Genomic DNA, 22,235 nt, shown 5'->3' with positions numbered 1-22,235 from the left:
TGAATTCAAACAGATGGGCATGAATAAATGTTTTAGAATGAATGAATGAATGAATGAATTCAAACAGATGGGCATGAAGAAATGTTCCAGAATGAATGAATGAATGAATTAATTAATTCAAAAAGATGGGAATGAAGAAATGTTCCTGAATGAATGAATGAATGAATGAATTCAAACAGATGGGCATGGAGAAATGTTCCAAAATGAATCAATGAATGCATTCAAACAGATGGGCATGAAGAAATGTTCCAAAATGAATTAATGAGTTTCAACAAATGGTTATGAAGAGATTTCCAAAATGAATGAATGAATGAATGTAAACAGATTGGCATGAACAAATGTTCCAAAATTAATGAATTAATTTAAACAGATTGGCATGAAGAAATGTTGCAGAATGAATGAATGAATTTAAACAGACAAGCATACAGACATGTTCCAAAATGAATGAATTTAAACGGACAGACATACAGACAAGTTCCTAAAATAATTAATGCATGAATTTAAACAGACAGGCATGAAAAGTTCCAAAATGAAGGAATGAATTCAAACAGACACATTCCAAAATGAATGAATAAATGAATGTAAACAAATTGGCATGCAGACATATTGCAAAATGAATGAATGAATGAATGAATGAATTTAAACAAACAGGCATGCAGTCATGTTCCAGAATGAATGAATGAATTTAAACAGACAGACAGGTGTACAGACATGTTGTAAAATGAATGGATGAATTAAAACAGACAAGCATGTTTCTAAATTAATTAATTTAAACAGACATTGTGCAAAATGAATGAATGAAGTTAAACAGACAGGGACACAGATGTAAAATGAATTGTTCAACAGCCATGGTGCTGAATGAATGAGTGAATTTAAACAGACACTCAGGCATACAGACATGTTTCAAAATCAGTTAAGAGAGACATGCTGAATGAATGAATGAATGAATGAATGAATGAATGAATGAATGAATGAATTGATTATTTTAAACAGACAAGCATGAAGAAATTTTCCAAAATAAATCTAAACAGTCATGCTCCCAAAATGAATGAGTGAATTCAGACAGTCGTGTTCCAGATGGGATAGTTCCTGCATTTCTCCGGTTTGGAGTTAATGCGAGTGTGTGTGTGTGTGTGTGTGTGTGTGCGTTTCTCTCGTGAGGAGGAGCAGGAACGTGGGGGAGGATCGGCTCAGTTCAGCTCCGGTCTCCGGCCATTCGGGGCGTGGAGCAGCTCAGGTTTGAACGGAGACGGAAATGTGTGAGTTTCTGTGAAGGAAAATAAAAAAAGAAAGGAGAAACAGACCGACGGACGCGAAGTGGAGCCCGCAGGCCAGACACCAGCCCACATCCATTCACCAGCACAGGAGGATTTTACCCGTCCGAAAAAAGTGAGTTTAATGCAGTAAAGGCGGATTTGTGGCTCGTATCGTGTGGATTATTGTTCTGGTCGGAGGAGGCGAGTGAAAGTGCATTCATCTCCACTGCGGATGCGGAGATTATCTGCTATACCTCCATTTGAAAACATTATCTCTTTAGTAGTAATAATAATAATAATAATCTCGTGTGGAGAGTCTGTTTCTGCCAGGACAGTCAGCCTGGAGTTGTGGGATAGCTTTAAAGTAAAGTGAATTTGCATGTAAAAGCTCGAGAAATGAGGCTGGAGATCCGCTTTCATTGTTCGGTGTAAAGTGAGCTGGACGCAGGTCTCTTTCACAGCTTCTTCTGCTTCTTTCGGACTCTTCTTTGTGTTCAGATCCACTAAACAGCCGTCTGGACAAAGAGGTACGGATGGTTATTAGACTTTGTGTGCTTTTTTGGAGTGGTTTTGTAAGCAGAATTATTAGTTTAAAATCAAGCAGACTTGTTTTATTTGTTTCCGTCTTGCTTTAGTGATCTTTAGTTTGTGTGTGATTCAGTTTAGTGAGTCGGTTCGTTTCATTGATCGCTACCTTTTGAATCGTCGTTTGAAATTCCTCATTGCAGCGTTATGTTTACATTTTGTTTTATTTAAGTTTACGTATTGTTAGTAATTATGTACTTTCATGTGTTTTAATGCTGCCGTTTTGCAGTCTTACGAATGTTGAGTGAGTCGGTTGTTCTGAATGGTTGAAAGGATTCGGTTCAATAAAACGATTCGTTAGATACTCGGGCATCGTTAGTGCTACTTGTTCACTGGATGCAGGTATTTGATGATGATTGATAGAAAATTCCTGTAATTTAAAACATGTTGAATATTTCTACAACACACAAATGCAGCTTTTTTACTGCCTTTTATTTAAGTGTTTTACAAAACTGAAGTTTACACTTTTTGCAACTAAGTTTGGTAATTTACCTCATAACTACGTAATTTTAAAACGAGCCTGTACTTTTTTTAATTGCATGCACGTTATAAAAGTGATGTAAGTTATATTTGCATTCTATTCTCTAAATCGGAATAAACCCTCAATAGGAAATGCTCGCTATGGTTTATTTTATTTCGCTTTTAGTTATAAAAACCTTTTACTCGCATGAAAAATGTAGCCAAAACACGAACTGTAATAACACTCGTGGTATTAATATTATTAGTTTGCGTTTTGTTTATCTTTTCTGTATCGCGTCGAGTGCATTTGGAGGAAGGCCTTGAAGCCTCGAACTCTCGTAGTTTCGCTTAGCTGAGTTTATACGCGTCTCCCACGGCGGTGGTTGGCTCCGCCAGTCCGAGGCTTTGAGGCCCGCGCGTTGTGATGAGCTCAGATGTCCTCAGCGCCGTCTCCTAGGAGACTGTAACCCGAGCACAGCATTGAAACACTCAATGGACGCTCATTTATAAAATATTTGGTCTGTTACAGTAGACTTCTCATTCTTCATAAGCGAAGCTGCAGTGCAGTGGACAGTCCGGGGCTTCATTAGAGGCTGTAATGACACTTGAGCTCGAGTGTTTGTTCAACTGTGTTTTTGTTTAAATAGGTCAGATGAGACCTGGAATAATGGGTAACTGTATATGAGGCAGAATACACACCTGGGACCGGTGTGTGTGTGTTAGTTCATAAATCACAGCTGCCACACCTAACCTTCACACACACACACACACACATGACTGCAGCTGCTGAACACACCCGCACTGAATACTGATCAACTTCTGCTCCAGCTTTACTGTAAAACTATGGCGCAAAGTCTGGTCATGCGCTCCTGGATTTACAGTCTGGATTTATGTCCTGTTGACGTCTTGTAGGATGTGGACGCTTATTTTTAGCATCATGCACATCCTTAGATTGAGTTTTGCCTGTACTGTCAGTTATTGTGATGCCGTGAAAGTATTTATCCATATTAGACAGTGTTTTACATTAAAGGCATTGTCACATTAGCAATATTACAGCAACAAAAATCCTATTTTCAGTAGCGTTATGTGTATATGAAGCAGATCACAGGTGACTAGATTTTTTTGGTCGGTGACTATTTCATCAGAAAATTTAGCTGAAAGTTGATTTAAGATGAATTTCTTAAGATTAAAACTGTATTTGAATGTCTAATTGAGGAATCTTAACGACTGACTCTGCTTTATCATGTCATCTACGATTCCTTCTGTACTTGTAGGAAGCCGCCGCCACCCAATAATTATACCAACAAAAAAAGAAAAAAGTCACATGATTGCATGTTGCGCTGGGTGAAGAGTGCAATATTGAGTTATCTGAATAGTTTTGTGTACGGCTGACAACGTTAAACATGCTCTACATCTACACAGATCTGTAAAACATCCTAAAAATAGTCATTTTCTGCACACCAGTCCTGTATTGGTGCATATGAAGCCATAGATATATACACTAGATATCGCATAGGGACCCTGAGCATGCGTCAATAGCGCCGCCACATTGGTACAGGGCTCCCAGGACAAATGTCATTCAACCGCACTAGTCAAGACAGTGTTATTACGTGAAGATGCGGGACTTTAGCGCTGTCTGAGGGTGTAGTAACGAGCAATCAAAGAAAACAAAGCACAGAGGCAGAACATTTCATAGGTGAGCAGGGTTCAACGCTAAGGACTTTTCTACAGGGCCGATTGGGCCAGTGGTTGAGGTTTTTACTTGCCCTGGCAAAATTTTCACTGGCCCCACCAAAAAAAAAAAAAGGTTAATAGCTATTTCTTAGCCACATATGTTAAATATTGTGGCAAAATACTAGCCCCTTTCACACAGTGATACCAGTAAATTTCTGGAAAATTTCCGGAAAATTTCCGGAACGACTTTACCGGTATATTCAAAAAAGCGCTGTTCACACAGGCGAGGACGTTACGGAAATTTTCCGGAAAAGAGCATTCACACATCCATTCCAAAATACCGGTAAATTCTGACATCATTCACCACAAATGAGCTTTAAACGGCTGCGCTTGTGTTTGTAAACATTTGACTAAATTACAAACTCTGTGGATGATCAATATTGTGAACAACTTTCGCAGGATCACTTTCGCATGTCAAGATGTTCATAATATGTGCGTGTGCAGGCGCTCATAGGCGCACGCAAAGCTTGAAGGTAAACAAACAACGGCTCATCATAAGCATCTCATCTATGATTATTTACACAGTTGGCATTAAGAAGAACATATAAACGTGATCTGACTAACTTCTAGCAGCTAAATGTGTCTGGAAAAATATTCAAAGGCTTTTATTCTCACAAACCGCGCGGACGTAAATGCCTCTGACTGTTGTGATTGGCTAAAGCAGACGTCTCACGTCAGCACGTTCTAGACGTGCATGCGCTTATTACGGGAATCTTCCTTCTGCATTCACACAGCGCAGCATTCCGGCAAATTACCTGTAATGTTACAACTTCAATCTCCGGAAAATAGCCAGAACGAATTTACCGGTATTTTCAAAAAGAACCTGTTCACACATACTCTGTCTGTATGTGTGAAAGGGGCTAATGTCTATGAATGTTTATGATATCTAGAATTTAAACATTTAAAAAATGTTAATAAATGTTCGGTATGAAAGATGTGCTGGTATTTTATTGCAATTCTAAATAATTTTTATAAAAATGGCTTGCCAAACCGACAACTTTTTTTTTTTTTTCAGTTTCTTATTTTTGTACCCATGTAATTGTCTGCTTCCAAGACTTTAGAAACTGACGTTTTCTTTTAGCCTCATAGTTAGATGTTGCCATCTTTCGCTGTACTTATCGTTATCATGTTATGAAAAAAATAGCATGCTCACCGCTACTGGCCGAAAGGGGCCAGTAACAATCCTGTCTGCTGTCCCGAGCGTCTTTCACGCTGGCCCCGGGCCACCGGGCAGTCCTTATTGTTGAGGCCTGGTAAGATTACGTTTTTTTCTGTTTTTGTATGTTCTCAACTTTTGTGCTAATCAGGTAACGTTATTGATGATAACACTTTACTTACTGCATTCACCATACGGCAAAGCAGCTCCAACTCGCACTAAACACTCGGCTTATGCTAGTTTTGTTGAATAAAATCAGCAAACAATGCAAAAGAAATATGACAACGAGATGCTGCGCTGCCAGAAACTTGTATTATTGTCGGCTAACGTTAGTGAAAGAGTCGTTCGGGGGATTCATTCACAAACGAATCGCTCCCTCCGTCAGTATGAGAAGTGAAAGCAGGAGAGGAGCTGTGTTTCAGGACATGATTAGATCAAATTTAACAGGGAGGGTGGATAGTACATCTCTATACACACAAACACAAGCTTTTTGTCAGGAATGCCCGTGCGGTCACTGATCCATCAATGTAGAAAAATGATGTAAAATTATAGTTTTTGTAATTAGAAAAAAAAAATTACATACTAACATCCAGGAAAACTCCCGATCATAGATATATGTGTATATCTCTGGCTTTGGATGGCCACAGTCCTCCACTGTACCTTGGTCCCGCATTCATTTCAAAGGAGCGCTACCCTGTAGCAAGATGGCGGCGCTATTGACGCATTCCGTCCAATAGACAACAATAGGCCAGGCGACATCTAGTGTATATATCTATGATAAGAAGCTCTATGCACCTGCACACACGCACTCTTTATACTGCAGGGCTGCTGAATGCTCGACTCTGATTGGCCGATCAGATCTATTTATTCAGATAAACGCATAGTTAAAACTGTTCCAGCAGGTTAAGAGCGCATTAGTCACAATTTGAGTTATTTCACAGCTACAACAGCCAAAAATCACATCCAAACACAACAGAAGTCTATGAATGAGATGTGTGAGGAAGTAGTCCCACACACAACAGCTGATTGAGGACAAAAACCTGACAAATGCCTCAAGAACGGTGGCTTTAGCTGTCGGATCTGTAGCATAAGCAGAATAGTTGACTCCAGCTTGTTGAGTTGTCAGACGAATATGCAATAAATCACATCACCACCTCGGGTGTGTGTTGTTTTTCATTAATTCAACAGCTTATCTTCGATTATTCCTTGCAGATTGATAACAAGATGAATCGGCACCTTGGAATTATGAGGTTCTGACTGCGTTCTGAATGACTTTGAGATATTGAGCTTCAAAGGTTTTGCTTTCCATAGCAAACAGTATGTGCAGGGCTCAACAATAAGGACTGCCCGATGGCCCAGGGCCAGCATGTGAGATGCTCGGGACAGTAGACAGGATCATTACTGGCCCGATTGGCAGTGCTGCCTTGTCACTGTAACCTCGCAGAGCGAGTGGGTTACATCACTAAAGTTTAATTTGTCTGCGACTATTTGTCGATTGCCTGCAAATACAGTCTCACAATCGAGAAACAGTTTGGGCTTTTAAGCCTTCAAATGCTACCTTCCCTGTGATGTCGTAAGCACTACATTACTTTTTGGTTTCTCTTATCTGATTGGATGTTGTGAGCACGTTATTTTTTTCCATAACAGCCAGTACAGCGAAGAGATGGCAACATTAAATGATGATGCAAAAAGAAAACGTTTGCTTTTAACTTCTTTAAAGCAGATATTGCGAGGGTACACCAAAAAAAAAAAAAGAAGTGATGTTTTGTACAGTTTTAACATTTTTATAATATTTAGATTCTAGATTCACAAACATTTTTTTTTTAATTTGTGGCTAAAAAATAGCTATTCATTTTTTTTATTTATTTTTTTTTGGTTGGGCCAGTGAAAATATTGGCAGGGCAAGTAAAAATCTGAACCACTGGTCCAATCGTGCCAGCAGAAAAATTCCGTAGCATTGAACCCTGGTGTGTAACATTGGTTTTTAAAATTAAAAGTCTTAAAAATGTAAACAACTATTTAAAAAAAGACATCCCATAATGTAAATAAGTTGTCATTTAATAAAAATATGTCTAACTCAATTTTGGCAAAAATGTCTGACAGAACATTGTAATTCTAAGGCGACGAAATGACAAATGACTTTTACTTATATGAGAAAATCCCCCTAACCCTAAGTATAGATTTGGCTTATTGCCTTTTTGGCTTTGAAATTTGTTTTATTTATATATATATATATATATATATATATATATATATATATATATATATATATATATATGTATGTATGTGTGTGTGTGTGTGTGTGTGTGTGTGTGTGTGTGTGTGTGTGTGTGTGTGTGTGTGTGTGTGTGTGTGTGTGTGCATGTCTGCATGTATGTATGTATGTATGTATGTATGTATGTATGTGTATATGGCTATATGTATATCTGTGTATGTGTGTTTGTTTGTTTGTATGTATGTATGTATATATGCATATATGTATGTGTATGTATATATATGTGTGCATATGTATAAAGGTGTATATGTATTAATTTATTTTATTTGTCATTTTTATTTGCGTTAGTAATTGTAGTAATTAGTATTCTTCAGTTTTTCCTTTTTACTGGCAATATTGTTGTCATGTCTGACGCTATCATTAATACTATTTTTTAACAACTTGTATATTGGTTTATATATGTATATCTACACATTTTGTTTTATGCTGATTGTCTACGGCATGTTTTTCTGTGTTCAAAAAATACAAAATAAAAGAAAAATTTGATGGGAAAAAAAGGAGAAAATAATCCCCAAAATGCCAATATTACAATGTAAGTTAAACTGTTAAACATGTACTTTTGAATGGTATGAAGATACAAAGATAAATAGATTTTTATCTGGAGAGACTTTAAAAAGGAAATGTTTTTAAATGTAAATCCTTTAAAAAAAAAAAAAAAAGCCAATTTTTTTTTTCTTTCTTTCTTTCCAGCTGTGGCAGCAGGCTTTTTTTTTTTTTTTTTTTTTTTACACCGGTCTACCTGTGGCGTTATTTCAATGACAGATGTTGTGAGTGCAGTATTACTAGTCGAGACTGCTATTATGTAATAGCCTACAACATGCAGATCTCTTTGCTTGCGCTCCGATTTCCTCTGCTCGTGCACAAAACTTCTTACCCGCCACCTCAAATATAAGCCGCTTCAAGAGCGCGCAGCTCTTGTGCGCTCTCAAATAAACACTGCTGAAGTGCGATTTTTGTGCGTTTATGTAATGAGTATGTCTCCAGCATTTATTAGATTTGCTAGGAATATTTATGAATGTCTCCAATAAACCTACAGAGCGATATTAATGCGTCCTGAAGTCAAGTGAAACGGCTATACGTCGTGTTTGCTGGCCTCATGCATCACGCACCTGTCAGTCAGTCAGCACGTAACCTTAAAGGGTTAAACAAATGACGCACAGCACTACTACGGTTACAGAAAGGTTTGCGCTGTTATAATTCGCTTACCCTTTAATATGTTTTGGTGCAGTTATCACCCGCTATTAAAAAAACAAAAAAAAAAACAGGACTGAATGATTTAAATGAGAAGCTGTAATGTAGCCGTGGCAGGATCAATTTTGGTGTGGCGCCCCGCCATGGAAGAATGAATGTCGCGGAAATTATGCAAAGTAAACCTTAAAACTGTTTGCCATTATTATCTTGTGTATTATTTATTGCTCTAATGTTTTTATAGGAAAGTGATATTTGTAAAATGTTGTGAATTTGATCTGGTTTTGCCACACTGTAAAAAATAAACCGTACATTTTATAGTAAAAAAACGGCAGCTGTGATTGCCAGAACTTTACCATAAAAAATACGGTAGCAACGTTATTGCAATGATTCACTCCATGAGTCATACAAAAGATTTGTTCAAAATAAACGAATCGCTCAAGAACGACCCATCACTACACGCGACATTGAGGAACATGCAGTGCCGGTGTTGTATCAAAATGTGACTCGCCTTCGCATGCATGTGCGTCACACAGTGCCTGCAGCTGTCATCGTGGTTTATCAGAATCCTTTTATCGATCATTTCTTCTGCAATTGACAGCAAGAACAAACATAGAAGCCTTGTCAAATTGACAAGCAGCAACTGAATGTGTTCAAAAGAATTAAAAACGCCAAAATGGCACGAATTTTTACCACATTTTAAAAGTGAAACCACCTCAAATTCACTGATTATAAGTTCAGGATTTATTACACGACGGTCTCTTCTTTACATTTACGTTATATAACACATTTAACTCTGCGTTCTGCTCTGTTTTTGCGTATTGACTTTAATTCCCATTATATACCAATCATTTTATTTATTATGTTTAATTGATTTATTTATTTTAGCCTCTTAACTGGAAGACGTGATTTGATTTGTGTGCGCCCAGTGTACAAACAATTGGTGGTTTAAACGATTATTAAAACTTAGGAAAAAAAAGTAAAATAAAATAAAAAACATGCGTCTGTATATCAAACATTTCTTTTTCTATTTTAATATTTCGCTGTTAGCAACTCTTTCAACAAACAGCAATATAAATGCTCCTACACACCGGGACGCTTTTCGCTTGCGTTTATCGAGATGTTTTTACGCATTTAAACCCAAGCGATTTTCACTGGCGTCAAGCAGAAGAGTATGCAGTATCACTCCATGACGTTAGATGGCGCTACACAACTTTATACTTCCGACACCCGCTTGTAACACACAAGAAGAGAGGAAGTTCACACACTTGTTCATGTATGCTTGTTGTTAAAGTAACTGGTGACTTCATAAGCATAGATGGTTCAAGTAGCAGCTCTAGCGATGAAGACATGATTATTGTTCTCCAGAGCAATAAGCAGCTCCACATTCATATCGCCTCTGGGCATCTTCTTCAATGTGCGCTCGCATTGACAGTTTTGCGCTTGAGCGCCTCCAAGTGCTGTTTACTGTAACTTCAGCAGCTCCGTGCACGTGATTAAAAGTGCCAGCCTGATTGGTGGAGAAGGTTTTAACGTGGCGCGTCAAATAAAAAAAAAAAACGAGCATGAGGCGCTTTTTTTAAATGACGTTTTTGCGCCTGCCGTTTTGCTCGTTGGTGTGCACGATCACATTGACGCCCTTTATTTAGTCACGAGGCGTTAAACATTGGCGGAAAACGCGAGCAAAAACGTCTCTGTGTGGGGTCACGAAACACCAAAACACATGTTTTAAGCTGTTGACAGTCGTATATGTGTCCCACACTGCTTAAAACCCTATTAGGACACCTATATTTCTCTAAAAAGTGTAAATTGGTTGTTTTTGCGTTATTTCAAGCAAATTCGTACTTCCGGTTTGAAACGAATTTTTGTAGCTGCATCACGGTTATGACATAATAGCCTGTATTCCAGCGTGTAGACTGGACGTCTGTGCCAGAGTGAGTCTTATTACGTCTTACAGTGTGATGCATTAATGCATAAGTAAAGCTTGGTTCAAACCAATCAGCGCGCTCTATTGTGCAACTTCATTAATATTCATTAGTGTCAGTGTTTTCACGACAGAGACGCCATGTTGTGTTGGCAAAACAAGCGTGAAGTGTTGCTTTTATAGTTTGTTGCAGTTAAGTTTTGTTTTCATTTTCTCTCTGTGAGAGCTCAGCTGGAGTCACGTGTGGATTAACAGTGTACACGACGCTCGACAACAATAACTTTCGTGTCTAAGGAGGATTATTGTTTACCTGTGAGCAGTTCTCATCTGCAAACGCTGCGATCTGGATTCGCTTGTAGTCTTCTCTTCATAAAGACGCGGCTCTAGTTGCTGGTGATTGTCCTGTCTCTACAGATTTGGTAAGTGAGCGACCAGTGCTCTTTGTTTATTCAGTTTGCTCGTATCGAACTATGTTAACTATTGCACCGAGTCACTGAGTGTAAACACGTTAGCATCACAACCAAACTTTAACCTCGTGTAGGGTTTTTACCGCATTTTGTGACCGGAATAACACACGCGGCTTTCTAACGCTACCTGCCGTGTGCATCTAAGTTTCCGGGAAATGCGGAGGGTTTTTTTCTCTCATTCGCCGTGCGGTATCAAACATTGCATGAAAAATACACGCTTAGAGCAGTTCCTTGAATCAAATATCTCGTTTGTCGGGAGGGACATGAATGAATTCCCTGAATGAAAGAGCTAAACTGCAGTTAAAGTCCAACATTTAATAATTTGGCAAATAATTCGACTATAGATGTCCATGTAGGTTAAACACCATCACTTTCTCCTGTCTGTGTATTTTGACTCTGAAACTCGCGCGTGCCCAAATAGACACTCCCACACCCTCCCACTTTAGTTCCTCTGACACTCCCCCCTAAACAGAGCTGGACACGCCCACTTTTCTGACTTTTTCCAAAGTAGAGGTGTGAAAACACCCTGCTGAAACAAGGGGGTTTCATGGCCCTTTAAGAATGATAACTATAATGATGATAATAACAGGGGGGGTTTGAATTATATTTTACTCAAAAAGAGTTTAATAAAGTTTTAATAAAGGATTTGACTCTCTAATAATCATTTATGGGAAAATAGCAGACATAAATTCCAAGACATGGTTTTTTATCCAATTTGCCCAGCCCTACTACATACAGTATCCCCAAATAAAATGTAAACATTGTACTTTTAAACTTGCAACTTTCTCACCATATTTAATTCGCATTTCTGCCTGCATGCAGATCATGCCGTCATCAGAATGATGAAAACATAAATGCTGTACATCACAAAATATAAGCGATAAAGAAAACCTTTTATTTAATTCATAGCAGAGCTGCACAATATATTATACATACAATATAATACATCTCAGGATAGTCGATAGCACTATCAATTTAGTGTTGGCTTTAGATCCAGTGTTGGAATTAGAATTATACAGAAAACCCAATATGTAGAAAAACTATGACTATGTTATATTTCAAGGAAATTTGGGCAAAATTAAATAATTCAATTTGTAGCTTTTAACAAATATCATTATTACACCCCAAGTCTAGGGGAAACGACATGGGCATAATAAACGAAGAAAAAACAAATGTGTTGGGGTGGTGGATTTCCCAAACAAAACAAAAACTTAATGCAAAAAAACACCCTTCAGTCGACAACCAAACTCAGACACTCAGTTGAGAGTATATATATGAATAGATTTATTATAGAAAAATGTGGTTAATATAAATGAGCATCTCTTCAGGGTGACCACAGGCCAAAATAACAAACAAAAGAATCTATAAAGGAAATGCACTAAATTACCTATTACTATTTAAAGAAAAATACAGGAAGCTTACCTTACTCCCTAAACATAAACATTGTCAAAAGTAATCAAATAAATAGTCAGGCCACCCCTACACGCTCAAACTCTCAAAATATTTTAACGTATGATGAACTTTAGTAAAACATTGGTTGTTGGTCGTCGGCCGGAGGGGTGAGGGAAACCCAGGAGCTCCTCTCTAAACACCGAACGCAGCAGAAATGAGCTCTTTGAACCCTGCCGGAAGCTCCTTTTTATACATGCCTCGTAGACCAGCAGCCAATCAGAACTCAAGGTCACGCCGGTATGGGAGCCTATGGAATAACAGAAAAACAACAGGAAGGCGGGACAAAGAAAAACGCATGCAATTGGCAATAATAATAAATAAATAAATAAACTTCAGTCGTAACAGTTATTTTTTTATTTATTAATGCAATGAAAAACTCTCAATGAAATCTTGTCAATGAAAGTAGATCTATTTAAATATATTATTTACATATCACAATTTATATAACATAACGACAAAATACAGAAGTATGTTTTTCCAATACTGTCCAGTCCTGTACTGTAAAAAATGCTGGATTCCACACAATTTATCCATGCTGTCCCAACACCAATCTATTGAGTTAGCTTGATCGTTTAGGCAAGTTTAAGTTGTCCGCCAAAAAAGCTAAGCATTGTAGTTTCAACTCATTTAAAATAAGTAGTTTGAACAAGTTATTTTTTTGTACTCCGTATATATCATCCTGGTACACTGCTGTTATATACGTTACATTGACTAATATTAACGTTTTTGACCACATTTATAAGAACACAGATAATTAGTTATTGCTGTAATCAATCTCAGCACTGATATGAAGCATCTGCGATTTCCCTGCAGTGAAAGCCACACTTGTACAATCAAATATCACTTGTTTTCAGCTGTGAAGTTGTGGCTGCTCAGACTGATGGGTGACACATGTTCTGAATCCGTCCCGGACAAATGGTGTCTTATCAGCTTTGTAAACAACTCCTGACGGCCCACACACACACACACATATATGTGGAGTGTGTGTGTTTGTGCTTGAAGAAATGCCGTCTGTCTCACATGAGTCCTGTTAGCAGACAGAAATGTGAGTGAGACGAGCAGAAATAGACGGCACTGTGCTGGCTCTCATTTGGCTAATCCAATTGAGCCGTTACTCAAGAAACAAACAAAACAGCTTGGTTTGTTGCACGAAGTTATGCAGAAGTAGGTGAGCGCGGTGTGTGCTGTAGTGTGGTTGATGATTTCATGCATTTAGAGGGTTTAAAAGTATTAAACACGTCACAAGTTTTCTCAGAAAAGGTTTTTCTAAAGGTGCAGTTGACTTGAAATTGTTGCTAACAGTCGGTAGCAACAAAAATAATCCACACACGTAAAAAAAAAAAAAACCAAGACGTTTATTAATTAAGATTTGTGTAGGTAATAAATCTTTATATGTAATTAAATGTAAAGTTTATTTATTAACTTATAGAAATGTGGCCATTAGGTAGTGCTGTCACCTCACAGCAAGAAGGTCGCTGGTTCGAGCCTCGGCTGTGTTAGTTGGCGTTTCTATGTGGAGTTTGCATGTTCTCCCTGTGTTCGCGTGGGTTTCCTCCGGGTGCTCTGGTTTCCCCCACAGTCCAAAGACATGCGGTACAGGTGAATTGGGTAGGCTAAATTGTCCGTAGTGTATGAGTGTGTGTGTGTGGATGTTTCCCAAAGATGGGTTGGGGCTGGAAGGGCTTCCGCTGCGTAAAAACATGCTGGAATAGTTGGCGGTTCATTCAGCTGTGGCGACCCCGGATTAATAAAGGGACTGAGCCGAAAAGAAAATGAATGAATGATTCAAATGAATCAGATTTTTAAAAATGTAAATACTCGAGGCAAACACTAGCGTAATTCTGCTATAAATTAGATTGTTTTTACTGTAAATTGTAAGTTCATTATAAAACGTAAAAACATCCTGTAGTAGTTAGTATAAGCTCTGTGCTCTGTACAGGGCTCGAAATTGCGACAATTTTGGTCGCATATGCGCCCGAAATTTTATCTATGCAACCTTTAAAATATATTTGGGAGCATTTCGGCTAGTGCTTAAAATTGTTTTGTGCGATCAGTTTTTACTGCAAAATGTTCAGCACATGCGCGGATTCGGGAGACATTCACGCAGAATGCATCTCTAAGCTCTTTGTCTGCACTTGAAACGGGAAACGCAGCGCTCAGGAATGGTTTAAAACAGTTGTCATGTCAACTTGCTGCAGTAAACAAAGCCAAGTCCGTAATGCTTGCCCCGCCTTCGCGCTCTTCTTATTGGCCCACCACTGCTCTACCACTGAACGCGAATGATTGGTTAATATCAGCTGTCAATCACTCAGTCAATGCCTTCTGGCTTGGGATGACAGAGAGAGCTACTACCGCGAAAAAGTGTAAAGCGCTGAAGATGATAATGAAGATAACGCGGAAAGATTTAGTTTTAGAAACCATCTAGTTACAAATAATGACACTTACTAGTGATCATGTGCTGAATGTTAATCCACCAACTACACTTTTCCAAGAGTAGAAGACTTCAAGTCCTCTATGAAAAGTCTGTGGGATAGAATGTTCGGGTAACTGCTTGCCACATCTAGCACGAGAACTTCTGTTTAATCCTTTATATAATCGTCAGATGCTGTCCGCTGTGCAAGTGGCAGCTATATGTCAAATTTAACACCACGCACACCATCACAAACAGGCTTGCACTGAGTAAACCAATATCGCTACTCCTAAAAAAAACGTATTGCTATTAACATGTATGCATATAATAAGGTACAGTCAGGGCCGGCGTATCCATAGAGGCGACCTAGGCAGCTGCCTGGGGCGGCAGAATAGAGAGGGCGGCATCCGAACACCTCCCGCACCACCTGCGTCCGCAGTTATATCCGCGCCTAGGGTGGCAGAGAGGGCGGCATCCGAACACCTCCCGCGCCACCTGCGTCCGCACTCCGCAGTTATATCTGCGCCTAGGGCGGCAGAATCGAGAGGGCGACATCCGAACATCTCCTGCACCACCTGCGTCCGCAGTTATACCCGCGCCTAGGGCGGCAGAGAGGGCGGCATCCGAACACCTCGCGCACCACCTGCGTCCGCAGTTATATCCGCGCCTAGGGTGGCAGAGAGGGCGGCATCCGAACACCTCCTGCACCACCTGCGTCCGCACTCCGCAGTTATATCTGCGCCTAGGGCGGCAGAATCGAGAGGGCGACATCCGAACATCTCCTGCACCACCTGCGTCCGCAGTTATACCCACGCCTAGGGCGGCAGAGAGGGCGGCATCCGAACACCTCGCGCACCACCTGCGTCCGCAGTTATACCCGCGCCTAGGGCGGCAGAATAGGGTTCTTCACTTTGATAATCTTTTCACTTTCGGTTTGAGGGCGGCGTGATCGTCCTTTGCCTAGAGCGGCAGTTCAGCTTGCTCCGGCCCTGGGTACAGTACATGTCAAAAGCATCAGCGCAATATCAGACAGCGCTTGTGAGAACAGCACAGTTATACCGTTAACAGATTCATTCAAGCAGTGCGTGCAGGGCCGGTGAGCGCTCCGTGTATGCTTTGGTCACTCAGTTCTGTTATAAAAATCTATTTTCTTGTGATAACGGGATTTCGTTGAGACATATTTTCCTCACGCTTGCATATATGTATTATTTTTTTTTTTTTGGCTTGTTAGTTTGATTAGTGTTGATTTCAAATGCAATAAATATGTTTGTATAAAACTTGTAGTAACGGTGCTCATAATTGGTGGGTGAGACTATATTTTGGCTGATGCGCCTACAATTTCGAGCCCTGCGTTAGGAAATTACTAATGGCAGCTATATTTACCTTTGGCCCTCTAGCCTCAATCATGTTTGGGTTTTGGCTCTTCATAAGAGAAAGTTTGCGGCCCCCCTGATGTAGGCTGCCAGTTGGATTGTGCTAAATGACAATATACAGTTGAAGTCAGAATTATTCGCCCTCCTGTATATTTTTTGCCCAATTTCTGATTAACAGAGAGAAGATTTTCACATTTCTAAACATAAGAGTTTTAATAACTCATCTCTAATCAATGATTTATTTTATCTTGCCATGTTGACAGTAAATAATATTGACTAGATATTCTTCAAGACACTTCTATACAGCTTAAAGAGACATTTAAAGCTATTAAAACAATCATAATAGATTAGAAATGTGAAAATCTTCTCTCTGTTAATCAGAATTTGCGCAAAAAAAATACTGGAGGGCGAATAATTCTGACTTCAACTGTATATTGTCATATAGCACAATCCGAATGGCAGCCTACATCAGGGGGGCCGCAAACTTTCTCTTAATATTTAGTAGGGGTGTAACGATTTATCGTTGTACGATTTATTGCGATGCAAAAATGTCACAATATGCATCGTGGCGTTATGACGATTTGGTTACGATATGACGTCCGTTTTCTCTCATTAGTTGAGCTGTTTGCACGTGAGCTACGTTCCACCTGCTGTCGCACGTGAGTTCAGATTGCAGCAGCAGTAATGTTAGCAGACCAAGATGAGTGAAGCTGAAATAGAGCATGGCCCATCCTCTCAAAATCAGACGTCTGGCAACATTTCGGTTGTACAGTCATTGCTTTAGACTCGTCCGCTTTTCGACACGCATACTGGGTCAAACATCCTAAGGTTTAAAGTCTTCACAGTGATTTACATACTTTGCACAGCGACAGGGATACCTCCTAATGGTGTTGAAAGAGTCACATACTGTATTTATAAGGTACAATTCACCCTAAAATATCATTCTGTCTTCTTATAATGTTCCCGCCGCAAAATCACACATGACGTGAGCTGTTACTACAGAGGGCGGACTGATAGACGAGCGCGTATGGCAAGCCGTTTTAGCATTTAAACCTTTGTTCTGACTATCCATAAATATATTTGGATATATCTCTAATTATATTTTGACTAGTCATAATTATAATTCGACTAGTCAGAATAACAATTAGAGATATCTGCAATTACAATTGTACTAGTACGAAATCAGATTGGAGATATCTGCAAATATGACTAGTCATATTCCTCCATTGACTTCCATCGAAAAATATTTGCAGATATCTCTAACTGAGTTTTGACTAGTCACAATTGTAATTAGAGATATCTCTAAATGAATTTAATTAAATATGAATTAAATACCTGAAAATGTGGATTTTTTTTGCACACACAAAAAACGCAAGTGACCAAGCAAAGCCTTAAGCTCTTACTGTTAAATTCAATTGAATAGAAAGCTTATTTTTTTGCACCTTTACTTAAATTGTTCCTTAATTTTGTCTCTGTCATTTCAATAATATTTTTAAGAAGTTTTTAAATTGTTTTGTTTTCCAGAGACAGGCCTGTTTAATTTATTTTCTTAAAGAAGGTTCAGTTTAACAAGTTAAAACAAAAGAAATACAAAAAAAAAATTTGCATTTCAGTTTAATTTTCGATTTTTATTCAAAATATCGTGATACATATCGAATCGTGAACATTATATCGTGATACACATCGGATCGTGAGCTGAGTGTATCCCTAATATTTAGTAATGCTTAGTAAAGCTGTTGTCCATCCATAAAGAACCCATCGAACACAATATGAAATGCTCGAGACTTTTATTTCACCCATATATACGGCTCAGCCCTTCCTCAGTGCTTATTTTCCCGGCTGTGTATGGAGCAGAGTAAAGGTCAGACGGCCATAGAAACACAGCCCTCCCTTCCTGAGCGTCACACATTCAGCCACATTCATCACCATGGTAACCACCAAGCTCCGTTGCTGTGGAAATGACAGGCGACGGCTGGGGAATGTGTGTGTGTGTGTGTGTGTGTGTGTGTGTGTGTGTGTGTGTGTGTGTGTGTGTTTGAGTAATGGGCTTTTTATGGAGATGCTCGATTCATTTGTGGTTAAAAGTTCTGAGTTTTTCCTGAACAGTTTTAATCTGGCCCGTTATTGGCCGTGATGTACCATTTGCTGGTATTAAATTGATTAGGGATGCAGATAGCGCCTGTGTATGTTCCTCTGAGATGCTCCGGCGCACAATCGCCGTCATTCACGGCCTGAGCAGAACCAATCGGTGTGTGAAATGGCTGTTTGGGGGAGATTGTTGAGTGTAATTGAATGAGACTCTTTACGTGAGCGCGATTGAGGAGCCGTTTCCACAGGCCGTGTTTGATGAATGAGCCGCAGTGTTTTTACATACGGGTCAAGTGTGGGCTTTGGGTTTCAATGTGGAAATCCCGGCAGCACGAGTGTAGGAAACAGCCGTTTACTTTACAGGCTGTGATTGTGTGGTAATTGTTGTGTAATGTGCGTTAGGGATGAAACATCTAATTGATTATGAATAGATTAAGTTTGTAGAAATCGATGCTTCGCTTTATAGACCGTTTTGAGGGATGTAAACTAAAACAATGGTCCCAACGTCTTTCCTGTTTTACATTATGAATTTCTGGAGCTTCCGAGAATCCAAAAAGAGCCCCATATTGATTAATAATGTTAAAACAGCTATCATAACATAAGTTATGGTTGAATCGCCTCTTGTTATAGGTATGAAATAGTTTGATAACAAGCAGGAAATGTTCACGGGCAATTGACATGACCACATTGAAATCGTTTTCAGAAGAAAAAATCTATTTAATGCATCACTTCCTGTCTGTATAGCATAATTCTATTATTAGTTAATGTGATTTCTGGTAAAATCGAAAGGTTCCATTTGTTTAAATTAAGAGTTTAGTGCAGCAGCTGCAAACTGAGTCGAATGCAGTAAAGTTTATGGCTATATATGTTACCAGTAGGGATGCAACGATTATAGATTTTGGTTGTGCGATTATAGTCTGAGGAAAAATCACGGTTATGACGATTATTATGCGCTCATTCATTCATTTCAAAACACTACTAATTTAGAAAATCACATGAAAACTCCTTATATTTTAAAGTGTTGTTTATTGCTGCTCAGTAACCAAATAATACGACACAAAACAAAAATAAAAAAACAAACAAAAGTCCAATTCTCTTAAGACTTAAAAATAAGTGAAAAAAGCTTTGGCATAAGTAATAATTTTACACTAAAAATAAATGTCAAATTAAGTAAAATTTAAATAAATACATTTAATTTAAATAAATACATTTTAAATAAATAAAATTATTAAATAAAATGTTAAACAAATAAAAAAAAATTACAATAAATAAATTAATTGATATAATTTAAATAAATTAATATCAGTTTTTATAAATGTAAACTAAATAAATAAAATATAAATAAATAAAAATAAATAAATAATAAATTAATTAAAACGTTTAAAACTTGAAAATAATTTAAAATAAAGTTAAAATGAATAAAATAAACAAATAAAATTAAAAATAAATAAATAAATAAGTAGTATTTATCTAGTGTAAATCTAAGTTACATAATAGCTAACTATTTCCCTTTTACCGTGAAGAAATGTATTCAAAGGCTGCTGAACCTCTGAAAGGCACTTTTGATCAACTATATAACAAAATTGTTTTGTATTCTTCATTTTGTATTTTTTTTTCTCAGTGTAGGGCGCTCACGGCATTTTTTCAACTAGTAGGTCCGTCTGGAAAGCACGAGTCTGTCGCTCCATATATGCAAGCCACGCACCTCCATTAGAAATAACAAACCTGCGTGCGCAAAAGACGCGAGATGCGACTGGCCCTTAGTTAATAGCCTCAGCCATAGTTAATTCAGTGTGCATGGAGTAAAAGCTCAGAACTTCACACTAGCACTCAGTTGGCATCACTTTAAGTTGCAGCAGTTTTGTTCCATGCAGAAACACAGTGTTGAAAAGTCTTCACGATTAATTAACCGTGACGAATTAAAGCACAGTTAATAGTGAAATCGGTTAATCGGTGCATCTCTAGTTACCAGCAATGTGTAAAATATTGTATTGTATAGAATGCCTAGGAAATGTATAAAATGCCTTACCGTATTAGGCAAAGTATGAACTAGTGCTGCACGATATTGGAAAAATCTGACAATGCGATGTGTATAGCGCTATGAATAGGATTTGATTAGCTCTAATTGAAAAGATTTCATTAATTATGACCCTTTTCCACTGAGTGGTACAGTATGAGACACCTTTATCAGGCTTTCCACCATAGACTGTAAAATATATGGACGTAGTATTTGTGACGTCACCAAGTGTGCCGCAAGCCTGCGTTTGAGTGAAGGTCTCGGCCGTTAGATCGCCCCCTGGGGGCTGGCTGCAGTACAAGTCATAAAGCCCGCCTCCATCGTGTTAATGAAGGAGACTTGAGCCCAAATAAAAAAAATTATTACACTTGCAATAAAATGCCCCGAAAGATGGTTCTGGTCGATTAGGCACTGGTTATTGTGCTGAAATAGGTGCAGATCATTGTGTTTGTAAACAGTTTGTTTTTAGCAGTAATTTAATGCTGGGCGTGTCTATCGTGATTGACAGCTGTGATTGACAGTTTCTCAAAACAGCGCGTCTGAGCTTCGGCAGGAGACTGAAGTGTTATTATTCGATTTCTGTGTTGTTTCACCATGACAAAATGAGTTCAGCAGTAAACTATAGTTTCTGACATACATGATCCTGGTGGAACACTGTTTATTCGCTAAGGTCAGGGCTTTTTTCGGGCTTTATTAGTTTGCTAATACACGCCTAGCCACCCAGATAGCAAAATACACTCGGACCAGTTCCGGCTAGATTCTCGCCTGCCGGAGAAATACCCCTCAGAGCTCAGACTGACTACCTCTGCTGGACCTACTCCGGATGCCTGGACTCACTGCCCGATTCCAGCCCGAGTCAATCGAGCCAGATGCGGCGGCCGAGCGAGCAGGCGCTGCCGCATGCGAGCCGGAATCAGTCCGCGATGCCGCGAGTAGGTTATGCGCTGCGGCCCAGAGCTGGCGCGATTGAATGTATAAAACCCTCATATTTGTTAACGTTATTATATCCATTTGTGTTGATATGACAGCAAACGCATGCTGAGCAGTTCGGGGGGCGTGGTTGATTTTACATAAAGCGTTTGGTTGGAAGCTCGACTGCGCTCAGTTTTGCGGCTCCTCCTCTGGCTCCATCAGACAATCCTTCTGCGCATGTCAAGGCTCCAATTTCAGCAGTCTTTTGCGACAGTTTGTGCCCGTCAAGCAGGCGTTTTGCCCTCAAGGCGTTCAATGGGAAAAGGGGCTGTCGGGTCGTCCATATTTTTTACAGTCATTGGACGTCACCCATGGGTTTCTGAAGAATCCAAAAGAAGCTACCAGTAGGCAAATATATATATATATATATATATATATATATATATATATATATATATATATATATATAATATATATATAATATATATATAATATATATATATATACACACACACTAGATGTCGCATAATGACCCTGAGCATGCGTCAGTAGCGCCGCCATATTTGTACAGTGCTCTCAGGACAAGTGTCATTCAACCGCACTAGTCAAGACAGTTACTGTGTAAAGATGCAGGACTTAAGCGCTGTCTAAGGGTGTTGTAATGAGCAAACAAAGAAAACAAAACACAAAGGCAGAACATTTCATAGGTAAGATTTAGTTTTTTACGTTTTTGTATGTTAAAAAACTTTTGTGCTAATCAGGTAACGTTCTTGATGATAATACAGACACTTACTGCATTCACCATGAGGCAAAGTAGCACCAACTCGCACTAAACACTCGGCTTATGCTAGTTTTGTTGAATAAAATCAGCAAACAATGCAAAAGATATATGACAACGAGATGCTGCGCTGCCAGAAACTTGTATTATTGTCGACTAAC

At 38.8% G+C, this 22,235-nt stretch overlaps 1 protein-coding gene across 5 annotated transcripts in view; it reads left to right on the top strand.

Annotated features, from left to right (window-relative positions):
* The first annotated feature begins 1,214 nt into the window (after positions 1-1,214).
* vangl2 (VANGL planar cell polarity protein 2) overlaps positions 1,215-22,235 on the top strand; it is a 53,116-nt gene continuing 32,095 nt past the window's right edge. For 2 of the 5 annotated variants that reach the window (XR_012382280.1, XM_073906100.1), the window contains exon 1: positions 1,215-1,389. The gene's annotated coding sequence lies outside the window, so the exon portion shown is untranslated. Of the gene's footprint in view, positions 1,784-22,235 lie in introns of all 5 variants that reach the window. The other 3 variants (XM_073906101.1, XM_073906099.1, NM_153674.2) reach the window with 2 other exon arrangements.

This window comes from Danio rerio, chromosome 7, assembly GCF_049306965.1.
Source record: "Danio rerio strain Tuebingen ecotype United States chromosome 7, GRCz12tu, whole genome shotgun sequence".
In the NCBI taxonomy this organism is placed as follows: Eukaryota; Metazoa; Chordata; class Actinopteri; order Cypriniformes; family Danionidae; genus Danio; species Danio rerio.
Note: the sequence above shows the minus strand (reverse complement) of the source record. Positions and strands in the feature narration are given on the sequence as shown.